The 20460-nt window shown below is 37.7% G+C and overlaps 1 pseudogene across 1 annotated transcript; it reads left to right on the forward strand.

Annotated features, from left to right (window-relative positions):
* LOC143865468 (ATP-dependent zinc metalloprotease FTSH 5, mitochondrial-like) lies at positions 1-20164 on the forward strand (annotated as a pseudogene). Its single transcript, XR_013241875.1, has 9 exons — positions 1-33; positions 1082-1164; positions 12457-12722; positions 13930-14166; positions 14274-14397; positions 16458-16849; positions 16943-17027; positions 17383-17969; positions 19565-20164. The product of XR_013241875.1 is annotated as an ATP-dependent zinc metalloprotease FTSH 5, mitochondrial-like (transcript).
* The last annotated feature ends 296 nt before the right edge of the window (positions 20165-20460 follow it).

Raw genomic sequence — 20460 nt, forward strand, 5'->3', positions numbered from 1 at the left:
ATGTGTGAAAGATATGGAAAACTTGTGGAAAATGTATGTGAAACTTACGAAAATCGTTTTGCAAAAAAAAAAAAGCAAAGACAAAAAATTGTGGAATAGATATTGAAAAGAAAAACAAAAGCATAAATTGTAATAAAAATAAGTAAAAAATATGCTAAAAAATAAAATATATAAGGAACATATTTATTTATGACCCTAATTTAAATAAAATTTATGAAAAAATTATAAATATATGTATAATTATAATTATAAATATATGCTTAAATTCCCATAGAAATTTGAAATTAATAAATTCCCATAGAAATTTGAAATTAACATATTTTAAATCTACAAAAACATATATTTCGTGTTTCCCTTGTATTCATATGCATTTTCATTGACGTTTTTCTATCGTTTCTGAACCATTTTTAGTGCATTTCCCAAGATGTTTCTCATACGATTTTCCATCGTTTTCCCGTTTCTCGTCTCCCTACTATTCGCCGTGTTTCCATGTTTCCGTTTCACGTATCGCTTCACGAATTTGTTTCCCAACCTGGTACCTATGGTTAGGGGTTCTCTTTGGATTCATAAGTGACATCAGTTTCATGGTGCTGTTCCATATCGTCCCTCCCAATAATCAATTCCTGTTGGAAGTCCCAACTGAATATGGCAGCTCAGAATTCCCTCTGAGAGCCTCCATAGTATGGGCATACCATTGCTAAAACTGTCACTAGAAAGAATTTGATGGAACACATTTCTTTCTTCAAAACCATTATGTGATGGTTACATTCCAAGCTAGAAGACTAATTATTTAGCCTGAGTACTGCCTCGGTTTTCTTGCGTGTCTGCTATCTACAGATCAAAAACTAAAAATAGGAGTACTTTAGCTGCGTTAACCACACTTTATCTGCAAATCAAAACAAAAAATAGGAATACGTCACTTGTGTTAAATACTTAACTATACTTTCTTGTGTTGTATCCGCTTCCCTACTTTTCATGTGTGTATTCTTTACTTGATTCATAGAGGCAGCACATTCTGTCAGTTATCTTGACGAATTATTTTGTTCTAGTTATACATTCAGCCTTATTTTTAATGTGACAGGTTGCAAAACAGCGATTTGACTTGTCATATTTTAGTGAATTGAGTGGCAGACCTCATCTCGCTTTATACAAGTTTCAAGATGGAAGGGGAATATTTTTCTTTAATTCTTTTTACCTTCTTCATGAATTTTTTCTAAAGGATTCATTTAGCCCACCCCAACTAGTTTGGGGCAAAGGCTTTGTTGAGTTGAGTTGAGTTGAGTTGAATTGAGTCCGTTCTTAACTTAATTGCTTATCAAAAAGGCAGTGATAAATCGACTTCCCAAATGGATAAATAGACTCCCCATGTGCCTATCTCTCTCCTCTTTCTCTCTCTAACCTAGAGGAGAGAGAGACACATGGGGAGTCGATTTATCATTTTGTGGAGTCGATTTATCACTCCCCTATCAAAAACTTCAATATAAATAGCTACATTCGCTTTGCATGTGATTCGCTTACGAGCTTATTACCTTCTGTTCCATTTTTTTTGTTTATCACATATTAATGCTCCTATGCTAGTAAAAAACCCAGTGCGATGCACGGGCCGACAAAGAATTGTACAGAACACATCATAGGTTGATGCAAACCGTCCATGTTATGGAACACAACATCAATAGGTTGTGCCCGTAAAATCATTTCCACAGGATGATCCTAGTCCCGTGCGATGCACGGGCCGACAAAGAATTGTACGGACCACATCATAGGTTGATCCAAACCGTACATGTGATGGAACACAACATCAATAGGTTGTACCCGTAAAATCATTTCCATAGGCTGATCCTAGCCCTCCAATCTATAGAGGTTTCCATAATTAAAAAAGCATAAAGGAGGGGGGCAGGATTGAAATTATGTGGCTTTAATGGGTGCCTTTGTTAAAAAGCATAAAGGAGGGGGTAGGATTGAAAATATGTCGGTTGAATGGGTGCCTTTGTTAAAAAAAAGTTTAAAAAAGTCAAAAAAAGTGATGTGTAATTCTCATAGAATTCTGGGAGAAATTCAAATAATTCTCTCCTATATATATATATATATATATATATATATATATATATATATATATATATATATATGAGAGAACATTTCCTACACACTTGTGTAGGTAAGTTACCTTCACACTAGCTTAAAATACAGTGGGGGCCCACATTGTTTGGGTGATCCAAACCATTCATTTGAATAGTCCTCACAGAGATAGGGTGTCCACAAAAAATCAGATCCATAGGATCATCCCAAACTTACGATTTGTGGAGGTAAAATGGACGTGTATAGACCTTCACAAATTAGTCCATTTTTTGCCTCCATAGTTTGAATGGTTGGGATGATCCTATGGATATGATTTTTTGTGGACACCCTATCTATGTGAGGATCATTCAAATGAATGGTTTGGATCACCCAAACAATGTGGGCCCCACTGTATTTTAAGCTAGTGTGTAGGTAACTTACCCACACAAGTGTGTAGGAAATGTTTAGTAAATCGCTTCTACCTTGTGATCTTTATATAGATTAAATTGTTGGGCAGTACTTTATTACCAGGCTCCTGGTTTCAAAGTTTGAGTTTGACAAGCTGCTGATATGCTAACTGTCGTTTCTCAAACACAGAGCTAAGTGCCGAGTTTGGTGACATTGATTTAACTAAATCAGTCCAAGGTAGTTTACGGTCGTCGATACTAGTGAGAATAGCAATAGTCATATAGCATATATGTCAGTCCATGGAAGAGATTCTATTATTTAACTATTACAGTTTTTTTAATACTTATAAGAAATTCCCTATAGACTAACATATAGATTATAGACTGTTACAAGGCTGCGATTCGAACCATTTGTCTCCAACATGCTATGTGACTATTGCTATTCTCACTAGTATTTGTTGTGAAATTTTCCTCTAAATATAAACTTATGGCGTACCTGAATTCTCAATTTTCTGGAAAAAACAGAAATAAATAATTAGATGAAACCTTTTCCATGAGGCGAGATGAGGCACCGACTAGGTCGCTCTCTTTAAGGTGAATTTGCGCCTCTGCGGAGAAACCCGGTGCAACAGATTCGAACGCAATCACCCCTAGGATACAACAGCCCGACGCACCGTCGATATCTATCTGAAGTGCACAATTAGATAGATCTGAACCAGACGGTGAACACTCCAATTGCCCAAAAAACAAAACAGTAGAAAAGAACAGAAGAGAAGAAGAGTGCACTGTTCTGTTAAGAACAAAGAGAGTAAATAGTAAAGTTGTTTTTAAAAACGTTGGAGAATATCTGTTTTTAAGGCAAAACGTGTCCGTTAAAGACAGCCTTTTAAAATACACAAGCACCTCTTCAAAACGTAAAAGGGTTGTAACGGTCGGTTTACGTTATTAGAAAAGGGTTCTAACGGTCGGTTTAAGTTGAAACAAAGAAGCATGACCTTTGGGTTTAAAAAAGAAAAGACATGATTGGGTTTAAAATAAACACAACTCTTTGTGATTAAAAAGATAATCCCGTTTAGGGAAAAACCCCAAATCCAAACTCACACGCACACGCCCACGCCCACGCCCCGACCCGACACGGCACGGCTCGGCTCGGTGCGCGCGTGTGTTTTTATTTGTTTCTTGTTGTTCTTTTTAAAATTCCCCAAAGGCAAACAAATTGAATGCCCTTGAAAGGCTCAAGCCTTTGTCTCAACACTCCCTCTTATATGAGTGTAGAAATCTTTCTCACTTTTCCATCTTGAACTATCTTTTCAAAGAGGTAAGAGAGTTTCCTTCAAAACATTTGAATTCTTTGGTGGGAAAAGTACGAGTAAGAGAATCTCTTTGAAAACTTCAAATTTGGGTGGGAAACTCAAAAGCAAAAATAATCCTTTTTAAAAAGTAAAAATACTTTTTAATTTTAGTATTAAAATACTAACAATCCCCAACTTATTTTAATAGAAAAATTACTAGTAAAACTTAACGCTTGGCAATCAGCAAAGTATCACGTATAATAACGGTGACTATGTCTTGAACCTTTACTTAGTGTAAGTGCATTCTAATTGTAAAGAATTGATAGTGATTATGTCTTGAACTACAATCCTTGGGTACAGAGAGACGTGCACCACATACATGATACTAAAGAGTTCAATTGGTTCCAAAAAGCTCGCACATTACGGCCATGTGCTACATCCCAGTTTCCATGTAAGCATAAGAAAATAAGCCCTCTTCTCTTTTGGAAGCGGCCCACTTTCGCGCTAACATGTAGGTGAGTCTATCAAGGAAGCTCCTGTAGCCTAGACATCCCACTCATACGAGCTATAGATCTCATTAAGAGTAATAACTCAACCTTACAAACGCTTCAGGATATCATGTTTGGTTTACATCATAGGGATGAACATTGAGATAAACTCGAAATCAGCATGATCGTCCACTAATTACACTATGCTCGTTTTTCCCATTGAAAACCTAGTTCTTGGGATCTCCAGTCCCTAGGTTGGGTATCCATCATAGGTAACTATTTACAAATGGACTTTAGTCCCATCCCCCTCGATGTATTGCAGATTTTCTCCCTTGACAATGCCTTAGTTAAGGGATCTGCCAAATTATCACCAGATCTCACAAAGTCAATGGTGACCGATCAATTAGAGATAAACTCTCTCACAGTACTGTGCTTTCGCCGTATCTGTCGTGACTTTCCATTATAGTACTTATTATGTACTCTTCCAATAGCAGTTGTGCTGTCACAATGAATCAAAACAGCAGGAACATGTCTTTCCCAAATAGGTATATCAGATAAAAAGTTTCTCAACCAACTAGCCTCTTCACACGCAGAGGTTAGTGCTATCAACTCAGATTCCATAGTGGACTGAGCAATAATAGTTTGTTTCTTGGATCTCCAAGAAACTGCACCACTACCAATAGTAAATACATAGCCAGTAGTAGCCTTGGAATCTTCTGACAAAGTATTCCAATCGGCATCACTGAATCCCTCTAAAACAACAGGAAACCTATGGTAGTGAATTCCATTATTAATGGTTCGTTTAAGGTATCTCATGACTCGTGATATAGCATTCTAATGTTCTATACTTGGATTACTAGTATATCTACATAAAATGCCTACCGCATATGCTATATCAGGTCTGGTACTATCTGTAGCACACCTTAAACTACCAATAATACTAGCATACTCTTTTTGATTAACACTATTACCTTCATTAGAATACAATCTAATACTAAGATCAAAAGGAGTACATACTGGATTACAATCAAATTACTTATACTTTTTAAGTATCTTTTCTATATAATGAGATTGGTTTAAAGATATACCACTTTCTGTTCTTGTAATTTTAATCCATAAAATTTCATTAGCTTCTCCTAGATCTTTCATATCAAAGTTTTGCTTTAATAGATTTTTGGTTTGTTTAACTACTTCTAAGTTAGAACCAAAATTAAAAAATCATCCACATATAAGCAAATAATAATACAATAAGTATCAATATACTTATAATATATACATTTATCACTTTTATTTATTTTAAAACCATTTGATATAATGACATTATCAAATTTCTCATGCCACTGTTTTGGTGCTAGTTTAAGACCATACAGTGACTTCATCAACTTACATATTTTATTTTCTTGACCTGGAGATATGAAACCACTAGGTTGGTCCATATATATCTCCACTTCTAGACTACCATTTAAAAATGCAGTCTTTACATCCATTTGATGAATTACTAAGTTATGAATTGCAGCCACTGTAATCAAAACTCTAATGGATGTAATCCTAGTAACTACAGAGTATGTATCAAAGAAATCTATATTTTCTTTTTGCCTAAAACCTTTAGCAACAAGCCTAGCTTTATATTTGTCTATAGTTCCATCTGATTTCAATTTTCTTCTAACAACCCATTTACATCCCATGGTCTTAAATCCTTGTGGTAAATCTACTAGTTTCCAAGTCTGGTTTGACATCAATGACTCCATCTCATCATTGATGGCTTCTCTCCAAAAATCGGCATCTGAAGAGGATAAGGCTTCCTCTAAAGAAGAAGGATCTCCCTCCAAACTAAAGACGTAGAAATCAGAGCCAAAATCCTTGGCTATTTTAGGTCTTTTACTTCGCCTAGGTTCAATCTCAACTTCAGGGTTTGCCTCTAACCTAAGCTTGGTACCCTCACTATCTCCAATAGTCACAGTACCCCCACTATGTCTAGATTTAAAAGGAAACTTATCTTCAAAGAATTCAGCATCCACCGACTCTATTATTACACTGTTATCAAGGTCTAAAAATCTATATGTCTTACTAGTGAGTACCCCATAAAAGCACACTCTATGGCTTTACTTCCTAGTTTGGGTCTCTTAATATTACGAAGCCTTACATAGGCTAAACAGCCCCAAACTCTAAAATAACTCACATTGAGTTTTCTATTTTTTCATAATTCAAAAGGTGAGACTTTAGTTTTATAATTAGGAATTCTATTAAGAACATAACAAGAAGTTAGAATTGCTTCTCCCCATAAGTTAGAGGGGGCTCCTGAACTTAGGAGTAAAGCATTTGTAAGTTCCACTAGTGTTCTATTTTTCCTTTCTGCAACCCCATTTGAGGCGGGGGAGTAAGGAGCGGTTGTTTCATGTCTAATTCCCAATGACTTAACAAAGTCAGTGAATTTTAATGATTCATATTCACCTCCTCTATCACTTCTTAGTCTCAATTCTTCCTATTTAATTGGTTTTCAACTTCTAATAGGTAATCCTTAAACATTTTTAAGGCTTCACTCTTATGTCTAATTAAATAGATGATTGCATACTTAAGAAAAATATCTATAAAGGTTATAAAGTATCTTTTACCACTACGGGTTAAAATACCATCTAATTCACATATGTCACTATGTACTAATTCTAAAAGTTCTGAATTCCTTTCAATGCTTTTGAAAGGTTTTCTATAAATTTTAGCTTTACTACAAGTTTCACATTTTTGAAAGTCTTCTAAGACTACTTTAGGAATCAAACCTAATACACTCATATTATGTACATATTTTCTGTTTATATGACACAACCTAGCATGCCATGAATTAACACAAGCTAGCATGTAAACAGAAGAATAATTTTCATTCATTATTTCAACATTCAGTTTGAACATTCCATCACATGCATATCCTTTACCAACAAAGGATCCAAACTTGGTTACAACATACTGGTAAGACTCTATGGTTTGTTTAAAACCAGCCTTGTTAAGAAGAAAACCAGAAACTAAGTTCTTCCTCGTGTCTGGAGTATGAAGAACATCATTCAGCATCACTTTCCGCCCTGAAGTAAAGCAAAGCTCAACGTCCCCAACACTGAGTACCTTTGTAGTATGCGAGTCCCCTAGAAGCACCTTCTTCTCATTATCTGCAGGAGCATACGTCTTGAACCACTTCTTTTCAAAACACACATGACGGGACGCACCAGTGTCGACCCACCATCCTTCAGATCCACCAACCATATTAACTTCAGTGATCATCGCCACAAGTGGCTCTTCTGTCACGTTGGCTTGAGGGACTGGCGCATTCTTCTTACGTCGACACATCCGTGCAATATGACCTTTGAGACCACAACTATAACACACAACTTTGGAATAGTCATTCTTTCCAGAAGTTGTATTTTGGTTCTGACGTTTAAAGGTACCCCGGTTTTTGTTCTGTTGCTTTTTCTTCAACTTCTTTTTGGGCTTCAGATTCACTTGCGGTTTCTGGTTTTGATTATTAACAACAGAAATGACATTCACATTAGTTACATTTTCAGTATTCCCTTCTTTCTTATCTTGGTTACGGTTTTCTTCTTCGATCCGAAGACGAACAAGAAGACCCTCCATCGATAGTTCTTTAGTTTTATGAAGAAGGGAATTTCTAAATTCTTTCCAAAAAGGAGGTAATTTGTCAATCACGGCTGCAACTTGAAATTGTTCACTTATAGTCATTCCTTCTGCAAGGATGTCGTGAACAAGTTTTTGCAACTTGTGGGTTTGAGAAATCACCGTCTTCTCATCCACCATATAATATCTAAAATACTGACTAACCGCATATTTATTAGATCCTGCCTCTTCCGTATCATACTTCTTCTGTAAGGCTTCCCAAAGTGTAATGGAATCCTTACAGTCACTATAAAAATCATATAGTTCATCGGAGAGGCAATTTAGAACGAAATTTTGGCAAAGGAAATCAGAATCTGTCCAATTCTTTTTCATGACAGACCTAACGGGTTTAAGTTCTGATCTCCAAGGCCTTGGGTCATCCAAAACATGGGATACTTTCTTAGTGGATAAATAGAAAAACATTTTCTTCTTCCATCTCTTAAAATTAGCACCACTGAATCGAAAAGGCTTGTTCGGATTTGAAGAATCCGACATAAGCTCATCATGGGATGCCATATTTTAGAAAGAGGAAAACATAAATGAAAATTCACCTTAAAATTGTTGTGAAATTTTCCTCTAAATATAAACTTATGGCGTACCTGATTTCTGAATTTTCTGGAAAAAATAGAAAATAGATAATTAGATGAACCCTTTTCGATGCGGCGAGATGAGGCAGGTCGCTCTCTTTAAGGTGAATTTGCGCCTCTGCGGAGAAACCCGGTGCAACAGATTCGAACGCAATCACCCCCAGGATACAACAGCCCGACGCACCGTCGATATCTATCTGAAGTGCACAATCAGATAGATCTGAACCAGACGGTGAACAGTCCAATTGCCCAAAAAACAAAATAGTAGAAAAGAACAGAAGAGAAGAAGAATGCACTGTTCTGTTAAGAGCAAAGAGAGTAAATAGTAAAGTTGTTTTTAAAAACGTTGGAGAATATCTGTTTTTAAAGGCAAAACGTGTCTGTTAAAGACACCCTTTTAAAATACACAAGCACCTCTTCAAAACGTAAAAGGGTTGTAACAGTCGGTTTACGTTATTAGAAAAGGGTTCTAACAGTCGGTTTAAGTTGAAACAAAGAACTATGACCTTTGGGTTTAAAAAAGAAAAGACATGATTAGGTTTAAAATAAACACAACTCTTTGTGATTAAAAAGATAATCCCGTTTAGGGAAAAACTCCAAACTCACACGCACGCGCGCCCACGCCCCGGCACGGCACGGCTCGGCTTGGCGCGCACGCGTTTTTATTTGTTTCTTGTTGTTCTTTTTAAAATTCCCCAAAGGCAAACAAATTGAATGCCCTTGAAAGGCTCAAGCCTTTGTCTCAAAACTCCCTCTTATATGGGTGTAGAAATCTTACTCACTTTCCCATCTTGAACTATCTTTTCAAAGAGGTAAGAGAGTTCTCTTCAAAACATTTGAATTCTTTGGTGGGAAAAGTACAAGTAAGAGAATCTCTTTGAAAACTTCAAATTTGGGTGGAAACTCAAAAGCAAAAATAATCTTTTAAAAAAAGTAAAAATACTTTTTAATTTTAGTATTAAAATACTAATAGTATTGACCGATAACTACCCATCAGCTCGATTAGTTAAATCATTGGCCTCCAACATGCTATATGGCTTGCTATTCTCACTAGTATTGACCAATAACTACCCCTCAGCTCGATTAGTTTAATCAATGTCCTCGAACTTGGTTCTCAGCTCAATATTTGGTTTGTCTAGGAAATGAGCAATACGTTCCAAATGCTCATTGATTTTTGGAAAAAAAATAGGTTGATTACATCATCAAGGCACTGATTATTTCATTAATTCAGCTGAGCTTATGTACAAGGTGTTAAGTTTTTGTTTTAGTTTCGGTCGGCATGGAAACAGAAACCTTTCGGTTTCAGTTGAAAATTTTGGTTGAAATTTTGTAAAATTATGGAAACGTATGGAAACATACGCAAATGATGGGCATTTAAGATGAAACTTCAAGACTTGCTACAATAAGCACAAATATATTTTTAAAAAAATAACGTAAGCAAAAAATCACCCATAATAGTTAAACAACGTAAAAAACTTAGTGACGTTGCACATGTCTGATAATTCAGTACATACAACATTTTACATGTAATTTATATAAATATTTATACATAATACATCACAGCATTTCACATTCAATTCATATAAATATAATTATGCAACACATATGGGTATAGTATGCCATTAATACATTTACGGTTTTGGTTTTGCTATGCGTTTCGGTTTCTGTATGTTTCTCAGTGGGGTTGGAAACGGAAAAATTTCGGTCAAAATTAAAAACTATGCTTATGTGTGCATATGTATGATGTATCTGCCTCTGTTGGTGCATGTTGTATTTGGAGTGGGTTTTACCTTTTTTTAAAAAGAGAGGGTGAGAAAAGAAAAGTTAAACCCACTAATCCATTAGAAATGGTGTAGGAGACAACTGTACCAGCTTTCCTTTGCATAAACCACTTCTTTCTTTCAAAAGAAATTATTTTTTGAGCAATATTTTAATCAAAATAAAGGGACATCATCACGTTCAATGATAAGAATTGCTCAGCATTTGATTGTCAGCAATTTACTCCCAGCTGCATTTACTTCGCAAGAAAATAAATTGTGAGAGAAGAGCATTTCTCTGACGCTGTCTACATACAATAATTGTCTCTCTTAATGCAAGCCTACCTCTTTGCTTGCATTTGCGGTGGTCGTGGTAAAATAGTAATGGCAGCAAGAAACTCCTAGTTTTCCCATGATTGAGGTGGTCATGGGAAAATGCAATTAAATCTACTAATCCATTACAAAAGGTGTTGGAGACTGTACTGGCTTTCCCCTGAATAAGCCATTTTTTTGTCTTTCAATGTTAATTATTTTTTTGAGCAATAGTTATCTCTTATAAGAAAGGGACATCATTTGGGTGAATGATAGGAATTGCTAAGTATTCAATTGGCAGCAAGAAACTCCCAGCTGCATTTACTATTCAAGAAGCTAAGTTATCATAGAAGAGCAATTTTTTTAGGCTTTCTCAACATTAACAGTAATGGCTGTTCTCTTAATGCAAACCTGCCTCTCATGTTAGTATTTTAAATACTAAAAATGAAAGAAACATTTGCTTTTGAAAAAGATTCTTTTTTGCTTTTGAATTTCCCACCCAAAATTTGAAATTTTCAAATTGATTCTTTCTCTTGTACTTTTCCCACTAAAAACCTTTGGAGTGTGCTCTCTTATCTCTCAAAAGTTTAGTCCAAGATGGGAAGTTGAGAAAAATTCTCCCATCCATATAAGAGGGAATGTTGAGCTAAGGCTTGATCATTTCAGGGGCATTCAATTTGTTTGCCTTGGGAATTTTACAAAGAGAACCAAAAACAAATAAACACACACACGCGCGCGCGCCGAGCCGAGCCGAGCCGTGCCGTGTCGGGTCGGGGCGTGGGCGCGTGCGTGTGGGTTGGGTTTTGGGTTTTGGGTTTTCCCTAAACGAGATTATTATTTTTTAATCAACAAGAGTTGTGTTTATTTTAAACACCAAGAGTCATGTTTATTGTAAACCTAATCGTATCTTTTCTATTTTATCCCAAAAGTCACGTCTATTTAATTCTCCCTAAATCTGACCGTTAGATACATCTTTAATAACGTTTAAAACATACGTTTAAAGGATGCGTTTAATGTTTTAACGTTGTGTCTTTACTGTTTTTAAAAGGTGTCTTCTACAGACACGTTTTTGCTATAAAAACAGAAGCACACCAACGTTTTTTTTAAAAAAAAAACACAACTTCTCTGCTTTCTAGCACTCTGTTATCTGTGATAATACAGTGCTTCTCTTTCTTTCTGTTGTTGACAGAACTGAGTTTCTCTCTATATTTTAGAGTGTTCTGTTATTTTATTTCATCTCTGTTTTATTCCATTTTCTGGGCATTCGGAGTGTTCATTGTTTGGTTCGGATTTATCCGATCGTGTACTTCAGATAGATAGCGACGGTGCGTCGGGCTGTTGTATCCTGGGGGTGATTCCGTTCGAATCTGTTGCACCGGAAGCTTTTCCGCAGAGGCGCAAAATCACCTTAAAGAGAGCGACCTAGTCCGTGCCTCAACTCGCCGCATCGAAAATGTTATACTAATCATCTATTCTTTCTGTTTTTCACAGAAATCAGTAAACAGGTACGCCATATTATTTATATTAAGAGGAAAATTCTTCAACATCTCACATATTGTTGATTTCCCATTTTAAGTTCGGCAAATGTTGTAGAGCCATCATTTAATTCTTCTGAATAGTAATTGTATCTTCTTTGTTCCAACTTTAACTTTAACATCCTTCAGAAGTTCAAATTACCAAAGATCAATTAATTAGTTTACTATAGTTGTGCTTTATCTTTAATTCTTTATTCTACGATGGAGAAATCATTTCTTTCTGCAATGAAGATGAGGATGACTTGTTTTTTCAATGCAGTTTTGGTTACATTTGCAGTGTTGGTTCTTAATTTGGGTTTTCCGGTAACTCCAAAAAATTGAGCAGTTATGTCCAAATAACTTTTTTCTTGATACTTTCTTTCCGTTTACAGGGCATAGGCTAATGAGTCTACAAGAAAAGTTCAAGTCAAGTTATGTTGGAAGTTTTGCTCGCAGAGTTCGTGATTCAGATGGAGTGAAGGAGGGGGCACTGCTGAAAAAGCTTTTCCAAAGTGACGCAGAGGGAGCAATAAGACTATTTGAAACTCAGCCTTCACTGCATTCAAACCCGTCAGCACTTTCTGAATATGTTAAGGCATTAGTCAAAGTTGATAGGCTGGATGAAAGCTCATTGCTCAAGACATTACAGAGAGGTTGGTAGCAAGTTGATAGGTACCAGTCTATTGGTTGTAAATTACAGTATCTATTTCTACCTTTAAGGCACGTTTGGCTTCCAGGAATTTGTTTTCATGATAAATCGGCGTTTCCAAGTGGAGATGAGGGTGAAATTCCTAAAAACCAGGAAACAAAATCCCGGAAACTAGTTAGTTGCTGCTAGAAATCCAGAAAAGGTCTATCCGGTTTTTGAGTAGAGTTTTTTGTTTCTTGTGAGTTTTATGTTTCTGCTAAAAATCCAGAAAAGGTCTATCCCCGTTTCCCCATTGCTTCTTGTGAGTTGTGATCTGTTTTATCCTTTCTCAGTATTGAGGAATGCTTTTTTTCTTTTTTGAATGGTAAGAGAATTATATTAAAATAGGAACAAAACTACAACCCTTACTGAGGAGGTCAGACCCACAAGAGAAAGGAAGAAAAAAGAAGCATGTAAAAGAAAAACAGCCCCTCAGCCTCAAGGAGGAACAAAATATAAAACCTCCAAGCTGGGCCTAGTAAGTCTGTCTTTACTAAAAAATAGTAAGTTCTTGATATGTGGCCGGTGAGCTTGGGCTTGTGTTTAAGGTAGTGGGGCATAGGTAATAAGCAAATAATGCGGGCCATCGGGTTGATGTGGGCATCCACTACATCTAGGCTATACAAAATGCTAATACAAGAAAATAGCACATGTCCAGTACGGCGATAGAAGAAAAAAACTAATTCTAATGGCTATGATGACTGAATCACATCACCCCCTAACTATTTGGGATGAAGTGATTAGCAGCTTCCTTGTTTTTGTTTGCAGATTTTGCTGGGGCTTTCTTTTCTCCTTTCCCAGTGAGTCCCTCCAAAGTCTTTTTGTTTCTCTTCTTCCCTTGCCAAAAGAAATGAAAGAAAGGAAAAGGCAGAATTATGTCAATGTCCTTCTAATTTGCAATAGAAAAACATACTCAAATTCTACTCCATTGGCATTGTTAGCTTCTCTATGAAATTTCACTATTTAATGTGTTTTTTTCCAGCATTGCATGGTTAACTTTTGCTATTTTCATTCCCCATATTCACTTTGTCCTACCATTTTTCCTATTTATTGAGTTGTTGATTGCTTTCTACTCGCATGCCTTTTTAGTTGCTTCCACATGCATTGCGTAAAAATTGTGGTTTTTGCCTTGAAACTTGTTATGGATAACAATGAACAAGAGCTGCCTACAGGACTTGCTAACTCATCAAGGGAACAAGAAAATATCTCTGGTCTTTCGGCTTTGAGAAATGTGGGAAGGACTACAAAAGAAAGTGTCCTTGGAACTGCCAGTTCTCCAATTCATATGGTGACAGCAGAGGGTGGACATTTTAAAGAGCAATTATGTTGTACCTTCCGCACAATCGCATTAACATTTTTACTAATTTCAGGTGTTGGGGCACTCATTGAAAACCGGGGAATTAGTAAAGGTATCATCCTTTCTTTGATAATTTGGCTTCTTAACCATCTAACATTCGATTGAGGTATGTTGGCATACGCATGAATTTTTTTTTTAATTTTTTATGTTAATTTACAGGGCTTGGTCTAAATGAAGAGGTGCAACCTAGCATGTAATCCAACCAAAATTTAGTGATGTAAAGGGCGTTGATGAGGCGAAAGCTGAGCTGGAGGAAATTGTTGATTACCTTCGAGATCCTAAGGTAAAGTGGTAGTCGGATTATGATATAAATACTTAACGTTTCACTCTTCTTCTTCTTCTTTTTTTTTTGAGAGGGGGGGGGGGGGGGGGGGGGGGGGCGCAGATTGTCTTCTTTTCCTTTTTTTTGAGGAGGTATTCTTTCCATTCTAATCTGGATTTCTCTTGAGAACTTATGTTGTAAGGTCTGAATTATGTTAGCTAGACACTGATAGTTGAGTCACTACTGAGATATCTGACATGGTTTTTCAAAAAGCGTGGTAACAAATTATCCAACAGTAACACATCCAATTTGGGATCTGTAAAGTAAGACACTAAGACTGATAAAAAAATTAACAGATAAATAAATAAAGTTGCAAACAGTAACAGACCATTTAACTCTAATATTTACATTAGAATTGTATCTGACTGTCTCTATGTATTTATATGTATATATGCATGTGTATGTATGTATCTGTATATGCATATTATAACTACATCTTTCATTGTTGAATATGAAAGAGATTACTGTGGAGTACTTTTTTTACCTGATCTTCCCTAACATTAATATCATCTTCGTAAATCAAGGTGGAGGTTTGCCTAGGGCTTTGAGAGTTGTACAAGTGTTGGTGTCCCTTTGCTGCAATTTTGGAAGCTTCTGGCATTCTTTGGAGAAGAATTTTTTTGTTTGAGAGTGATTGTAAAATCTGTGGAACTCTGTGTTAGCCTCTTTGAAGGCCCTTTAATTGTCTAGATGCTATAGATTCTGTAAACTCTCTAACCACTTCAGGAAAGGAATGATCTTTTTCCTTTGTAAAAACCATTGAACCTATGACCTGAAGGTTGAGATACAAAAACTCCACCAACTGAGCTACAGGCCCCAACCCCTGTTTTGAAGAAACCTTGAAACGAGTCTTCAAATGATATTCAGCCTCTGTAAAACCCTGCAAATTATTGTCAGCGAGAAGTGCATTTGATGAGACTTTTGGGGATCAAACCCCCATACATCTGTGGAACTCTCTGTGTCAGCCTCTTTGAGGCCCCTTTAATTGCCTTGATGCTATAGCTCCTGTAATCTCTCTAACCACTTAGGGGCCGTTTGGATACGTGGATTTTAGAATCCAGGTTTTTAGTTTGAAAACAGTGTAAAAGAGGGTTCATGATCAAGCTGTTGTATGCTGTCCTGACAGCGTTTCTTGGATTTTAAGCGAGAAATTCAGGTTTTAAAAATCTCTCATGCATCCAAAGATTTCTAAAACCTGGAAATATGGGAGGATCTGCTACTCTCTTGCTGACGGGAAGAAGGGCGAGAAGTAAAAAACAAGTCAAAAACGACGGCTGGTCCGCTTCTTCTCTTGTCTCCTAGCTACAATTTTGAAGAAATCCCAGATTCTAAAATCCGCGTATCCAAATGGCCCCCTTAGGGAAATGTGAAAACCATCACTTTGACTGTTGCCTTGTCAATCACCGACTCTTCCGCTCTAACCCAGCTTTACCTTGGGCGAGTTCATGTCCATGTATGAATTTTAAGACAGTGCTTAGAAAAATCACCACTAATTTCCTTAGCGCAAATAAGTATGAAGGGAAGATTCCAATTGCATTCCTTCTCGTATCTTCCCTACAGGAAGAAAATTATTTCCAAATCGAATTGCCTTTTTCTACAAATACCATTGTACCGGCTCTGGTGTATATGTATTCTTAATAGTTGGTGTTGTAGGAAACCAACCTTCAATGTTAGATTTAACCATATTTTTAATATTTGTAACCTCCAGATGTTTATCCAAAAGTAACTGTTAACGGTATGATTAATTTTGTATTCAGTATCAGTTTTCAATTTTTATTCTTAAAAGTGCTTGCTTGCCAGAGACAGTTGCAGGGTTTTTAAGTATAAAATTGTGCTTTTGTGATTCGGACAGTGCAGAATTGAGACATGAATTTAAAGTATCGTGTTCTGATTTTTATTCATTTCCAATGCATTTTCTCAAGTGGCTAATAAGCTGCCCCATGTCTGGTCTTTTATGTAAAAATGAATCTGTTAACTGTTCCAGAAGGTTCATCTTCCTTATTTTAGCTTTCATGTCACAGTGCTTCACCCGTCTGGGTGGCAAGCTCCCCAAAGGTGTTTTGCTTGTGGGTCCACCAGGCACTGGTAAGACCATGTTAGCAAGAGCCATTGCAGGAGAAGCCGGAGTACCTTTCTTTTCATGCAGTGGTAGCGAGTTTGAGGAGATGTTTGTGGGTGTGGGAACCAGGAGGGTGAGGGAACTTTTTGCAGCGGCGAAGAAGCGTTCTCCTTGTATAATCTTCATTCATGAGATAGACGCGATAGGAAGGGGCCGTAATCCTAAGGATCAGCAGTATATGAAGATGACTCTGAATCAATTGCTTGTTGAGCTGGATGGTTTTAAACAAAATGATGGGATCATTGTTATCGCGGCAACTAACTTCCCGGAATCATTGGACAAAGCGTTGGTGAGGCCTGGACGTTTTTTTTTTTTTTTTTGAAAGGTAACAATAAATTTTATTAAGATGGCATGGGGACAAGATGTCCCAAATACAAAATCAAAGAGGCCTGGACGTTTTGACCGCCACATTGTTGTTCCTAATCCAGATGTCGAAGGGTGGAGGCAGATTATGGAATCTCACATGTCAAAGGTAATATCTTTATAATCCCACTTTTGCTTGAGGCCCTGTTTGTTTTGGATTTTGAGAATCAATTGTGAGTCGAAAGCGGATTATGGGGATCAAAATTAAGACCCCATTTGTTTTTTATTTTGGGAATTGATTGTGAGTCCAAACTGATTATTGGATTCAACTTACATTTAGTTTTCTGTCCAATTGTCAGTTTTGGACTCACAATCAGTTCACAAAGTCGGAAACAAACGAGGCCTAAGCGTAAATTTGAGTCTAATAATTAGTTTTGAACTCACAATCGGTTCTCAAAATCCAAAACAAACAGAGCCCAAATAGAAGCATTACTTTACTTTACAAGCCTGCACTCTTGTTACAGGTTTTGAATGCAGAAGATGTAGATTTGTCGATCATTGCTAGAGGAAAGCCGGGATTCTCCGGAGATGATCTCGCAAACTTGGTGAATATTGCAGCTCTCAAGGCTGCAATGGATGGTGCCAAAGCAGTAAGCATGTCTGATTTGGAGTTTGCTAAAGACAAGATCATGATGGGAAGCGAGCGGAAATCAGCTGTGATCTCCAATGAATCGCGCAGGTTAACAGCTTTCCATGAGGGTGGCCACGCTCTAGTAGCAATCCACACTGACGGAGCTCTTCCAGTTCACAAGGCGACAATAGTCCCATGAGGGATGTCCCTCGGCATGGTTGTGCAGTTGCCTGACAACGATGAGACGAGTGTCTCGCGCAAGCAAATGCTTGCCTGGCTCAATGTTTGCATGGGCGGGCGGGTTGCAGAGGAGCTCATCTTTGGTGAGAGCGAGGTTACATCCGGGGCATATTCAGATCTCCAACAAGCATCATCTTTGGCGAAAGCGATGGTTACAAAGTTTGGGACGAGTCAACTGGTTGGGCTAGTGTCGCACGACTATGATGACAATGGTAAGAGTATGAGTACTGAGACAAGGTTGCTTATCGAGGAGGAGGAGGTGTGAAAATTCTTTGAGAGAGCCTACAATAATGCAAAAAACTATTCTAACAGCTCACAGAAAAGAGCTTTACGCACTTGCAAATGGGCTTCTTGAGCATGAGACGCTCACAGGGAGTCAGATAAAGAGCCTTCTTGCCCAAGTAAACTCACAACACCCACAGCAGGAACAGCAACAAAGACCTACTTCGCAGAACAGTTCTCCGGCTGTGCCAGTGCCACCGTCAGCCACCCCAACTGCTGCTGCGGCCTCTGTTGCCTAGGTGGCGGCGGCGGCCACAGCCACAGCGGCTGCAAAGGCAAAAGGCGTTGCCCAACCAGTATGATCTTAATGCAAATGAGTGGGTAAAGTTACCCTTTGTTTTAGTAGGTAAGCTGGGATTGAATCTCTGACCTCTAAGTTAAGGAATAGAGCCTTGACCATTGAGCTAGAGGCTTAATCCCTACAAAGTTTTATGTGATTTTGATGTGTATAGTAAGTTGTCTTACTCTTCTGGCCATCATTTTTTTTTTTTTTGATGCCATAGGGTATAGGGATGCACGCAGGCACCCGGTAGACCACGCACATCGGTTGAACAAGGGGGGATTCGAACGCTCGTCACTGGGGAGCATACCCATGACTTTACGCCAAAGAGCCATACCCATCATTGAGGTAGGAATGGGCAGAAAGCCTTAAACCCATTGTGGTTCTCTTCATGTAAGCATTAGTCCTAGAGTTTGAAAGTGAACCCAGGTGGTAGAAAATTAATGGAAGGGATTTCACCATATTTGATCTTTTATTACGAGCTTTTCACTTCACTACATTTTAGATGGATTTGTTGTATGTAGGAAGATGGGTACCAAATCACTCCCATGGGAGAGTTGGAGGTAAAGGAACATGCAAATCATTCTACAAATATGATGAAGGGGATCCATAAAAGTCCAATCTCTCTCAGGAGTGTATAACTAACCTCACAAATACAGTGTGAAGGGGATCTGTAAATGTGCAATCCGTTCATTAATTCCTCACAATGTGTTCTACTCAAATATTCAACGGTGGAAAATGTAAAGATGCTTAGATTCTATAACTCTAATAATATTTTGACTCAATATCCAACACAAAGGGCACGTTTTGCTACCATTAGTTTTTCCAGGAATACTAGCTTACCCGAGAGTGGGAGAGGGATAGACACGTGAGGGACTGAGTGAGAAGAGGGCGAAAAAAGCCTGAACAGAAGGAAACAAAAAAGTACACCCAAAATATGAGTGATTGTTGTGAGGTTCACTGGCCAGCGTAGTAATTAGAAAACATAGACATTGGGTTTGTTTAGTTCACTACGGCCTGAGTATGTAAGCACAGAATTAATGGATGTTGTAAGATTTTTTTTCTTTTTTGAAGTATGTTAGCTGCCAACCCAACCCGAGGAACCCTTTTTTCCAACCCGAACCCGACCCGACAAGCAACATCTTTGGTGAGAGCGATGGTTGCAAAGTATGGGATGAGCCCGCTGGTTGGGCTAGTATCGCATGACTAGATGACAATGGTAAGAGTACATGACTGTATGAGTACCGAGACAAGGTTGCTCATTGAGGAGGAGGCTCATTGAGGAGGAGGTGAGAAAGTTCTTGGAGAGGGCTTACAATAATGCAAAAACCATTCTAATAACTCACAGAAAAGAGCTTCATGCACTTACGAATGCCCTTCTAGAGCATGAGACACTTAAAGGGAGTCAGATAAAGAGCCTTCGAGTGAACTCACAACAGAACCAACAGCAGCAGCAGCAAACAGTTGCTTCACAGAACAGTTCTCCGGCAGTGCCAGTGCCAGTGCCAGTGCCGTCATCAGCCACCCTGGCGGCTGCCTCAGCGGCCGCAAAGGCAAAAGGCGTTGCCCAACCAGTATGATCTTAATGTAAATGAGTTGATAAAGTTACCGATTTTCTTTTTTTGTTTGATAGGTATTCTGGGATTGAACCTTCAACCTCCAAGTCGAAGAGCAAAGCCTTGACTGACGAGGCTCAATCCCTATAAAGTTACTGTTTTTTATGATTTTGATGATTTTGATCTTGCTCTTCTTGTTATTGTTGAGGTTGAGATGGGCAGAAAGCCTTTAACCCAGTGTGGTTCTCTTCATGTAAGCATCAATCCCTGAGTTTGATAGTGAACCCAGGTGGTAGAAAATTATTCGAAGGGATTTAACCATATTTGATATTCTTATAAGCTTTTCACTTTACTACATTTTCGATAGATGTTTTTTGTAGCAATTGTATATAGGAAGATGGTACCAAGGCACTCCTCTAGGAGTGTTGGTGGTGCAGGAACATGCAACTGTGAAGTGTATAACTCTACAAATAAACTATGAAGGGAATCTGTAAAAGTGCAATCCTCTCAATTATTCCTTAGAATGTGACCTATTCCATATGCAACGGTGGGAAAAATGTAAAGATGCTATAGATTCTGTAACTCTAATAAGATTTGTGAGTCAATATCCAAC

Source organism: Tasmannia lanceolata, unplaced genomic scaffold (assembly GCF_043159265.1).
Source record: "Tasmannia lanceolata isolate RefF3 unplaced genomic scaffold, GAP_Taslan_0.1 ptg000003l, whole genome shotgun sequence".
Lineage (NCBI taxonomy): Eukaryota > Viridiplantae > Streptophyta > Magnoliopsida > Canellales > Winteraceae > Tasmannia > Tasmannia lanceolata.